The following is a 3,192-nucleotide window of genomic DNA, read 5'->3' as shown; positions in this document are numbered from 1 at the left end:
CCCCCCCCCCCCCTACGGACCTTCAGTTTCCTACACTCATTTTGAGCTGTGTGGAGACTTGCAATTGGTGTATTGGATAAGCTGGCTTATAAAACTCCCAACTGCTAAACTGATTGCAAAGAATCAGAATAGTTGCTTATAGGCCACCTCCCAACCTAAGTAAACATCACATTTCTGAGTTAACATATGCAATCACTAGTATAGTGCCCTATTGTCAATACATGATTAACATTTCTTAGCCTTTTGTTCCAAGGCAAGGATGGATATTTGATCTTACCGAATTGAAACTTCAAGGATGAAGCTCATTACAAATAGCTAAATTACACTGTACAGAACCATACCAATTCTGGATAAGGGAGATTCTAACTTTGATGCCTAGAAATGATAAGTGAACACAAAATTACGTAAGTACAGCAACAAAAGTTCTGCATTCCAAATGCAGAAGGAAAACAGTAAGGTAGTTCCATTGGACAAATGTGGTACGTACCAAAAGTCATGAAGGCTTTCTCAAGGCATAATATTACTAATGCAGCTAAGTGGCTAAGAGCTAATTAACTATTTACAAGTTTGTGATGGGATCATGTCAACAATATAAAATCAAATAGAAATATTCATTCCTTGGGAGGTTTACTGTTGGTTCTTTTTCAAGCTCTCTGTGTTTTCCTAGCTACCCCAAATTTAAATGAAAACAATTCTCAGCCGACTTGCTCGAACTATGACAAAAACAAAACATTAAGAATTGATCAAGTTAAAAGGTCACCCTATGTTACTTTCTCTTGGCATTGTCGTTAGGGTCAGCTAGATCTATGTGGACAAGACAGGCGCTTGTTTGTCTTATAGTTCTTTGCCTGCATTGAGTATCGAAGATAATATTTATAAATGAAGAGCAACGATGTTAAGTAGTGGAGTAGTGGATTGAGCCAGATAAAAGAAAACCTTACAACTATAATCATGATTTTAAGCTTTCTGTCTGTGTTGCTTATCTTAGCTGTGATCAAGGCCTTTCAGAAATTATGGTGGGCTCCAACTCGCATTCAGAATCTGATGTCTCGGCAGGGGATCAGAGGTCCTTCTTATAGGCTTATATATGGGAACGGCAAAGAAATCTTAAACATGCAAAAGGAAGCAATGAGTAGACCCATAAATCTATCACATGATATATTTCCTAGAGTTCAACCTCATATTCACTCCTGGATCCAGACTTATGGTATTCACAAACTCTTGTTCTTAGGTTTTTGAACAATTCACAAACACTCAACTTAAATATATATTATATTAAACTTTGTCCAAAGTTGTAATTAATTTTGTCACTGCCACACAGGGAACAATTATCTTCAATGGTATGGTCCTAAACCAGTTTTGGTTATAACAGAACCTGAGTTGTGCAAAGAGATCCTTAATAACAAAGAAGGAGTATATCCAAAATCCAAGCCTAGTGACTTTCTGAAGAAGCTAACAGGAGATAGCATTTCCATGACCGAAGGTGAAAAATGGGCAAAGTTGAGAAAGTTGTCAAACCATGCCTTTCATGGAGAGAGCTTAACAGTGAGTATTGAACATAGTTCAATAAACAATGTTTACAAGAAAAACAATATCAAACATGCTAACTAATAATTTCACGATGGAATTGTGTTATTAGAATATGTTTCCAGATATGATAGCTAGTGCTGAGTCTATGGTAGAAAGGTGGAAAAATCATGAGGGAAGAGAAATCGATGTGTATGAAGAATTTAGGTTGTTTACTTCCGAAGTGATATCCAGGACAGCATTTGGCAGCAGCTATTTAGAAGGACAGAACATTTTCGGAATGTTGATGGAGTTTTACCCCTTGCTATACAAAAGCTTTCTCGAGGTCAGGTTTCCTGGAATGAGGTAGATAGCTACCTTTACCCAAAATAGATCTTCCTTAATTTAATTGTTGAATCAACTTTGATCTATCAATATATGTCATTCAACATCATGATCACTTTTCATTGTCTGGCTTTCACTCGAATTGCAGTAAGGTTTGTAGAACCAGTGATGAGATTGAAGCAGACAAGCTTGAGAAAGGAATACGCACCTCCATAATGGAGATTGTTAAGAAAAGAGAACAAAAGGCAATGAAAATGACTGGGGAAAAAGAAATCTTGGGGAGTGATTTTTTGGGACTGCTTTTAAAGGCTCATCATGGTGCCAATGAGAAGCAGAGAATTTCGATGAATGAATTGGTTGAAGAATGCGGGACGTTTTACTTTGCTGGACAAGAAACCACTAATACTTTGCTTGCATGGATTATTGTTCTTCTAGCACAACATCCTGATTGGCAAGAGGAAGCAAGAAAGGAGGTGCTACAATTATTTGGCAAACAAACTCCAAATCCTGAGGGCATTTCCAAACTCAAAACAGTATGAACATCTATAACTCAATTACATATGCTTCTGTGAGTCCCATAAATGTTCAACTAAGAGTGAAACTACTTGGTTTGTTTTCTTATATATAATTTTGATTCATGCAGATGAGCATGATAATCAGTGAGACTTTAAGGTTATATCCTCCTGCTAATTTGCTTGTAAGGAGAGTTGCGCAGGATGTTAGACTCGGGAAACTCCTAGTTCCTGCTGATGTTGAATTGCTTATCCCAACTCTAGCACTGCACCCATGATCTCAACTATGGGGACAAGATGCAGCACTTTTCAAACCAGAGCGATTCTCAGAAGGGGTTTCTAAAGCTACTAATGAAAACATGGCTGCATTCATGCCATTTGGAATAGGACCTAGAATGTGTGTAGGCTTCAACTTTGCTGCCATTGAAGTTAAGATTGCTTTGTCAATGTGTTGGTACAAGAATTGTTGGCTATCCCTTTATGATCAAAACACAAGGATACATGCTACATGTTGTAGCTTGGTAGCAAGGACTACTCAAGTGAAGAATGAAGAACCTGACAGATCTCATGTGCATCAGGTAGTTCATGCATGTGCATCACATTCATTCACTAAGGATGGCAGCCGTGCTTGCCATCCCGATTAAACGGATACCCCTGCTGTATCTGTTCTATCTACTGGGTCTGACCATGTGCATATTCAAATGTGTTTGCTTCAGTTTTTAAGTGTTTGAAATTCAAATACCTTTTAGCTAAAACATTAGTCTATTCGTACTTGAGCTCCAAGTTAGTCTAGGGTGGTGTGGCAAACCAACCCGTGACCACATAACTT

At 38.0% G+C, this 3,192-nt stretch overlaps 1 pseudogene; it reads left to right on the top strand.

Annotated features, from left to right (window-relative positions):
- Window positions 1-3,192, top strand: part of LOC101302832 — a 4,938-nt pseudogene that overhangs the window by 836 nt on the left and 910 nt on the right.

Source organism: Fragaria vesca, linkage group LG4 (genome assembly GCF_000184155.1).
Source record: "Fragaria vesca subsp. vesca linkage group LG4, FraVesHawaii_1.0, whole genome shotgun sequence".
NCBI lineage: Eukaryota > Viridiplantae > Streptophyta > Magnoliopsida > Rosales > Rosaceae > Fragaria > Fragaria vesca.
The sequence above is the reverse complement of the archived record's forward strand: the minus strand, read 5'-3'. Positions and strand labels throughout refer to the sequence as shown.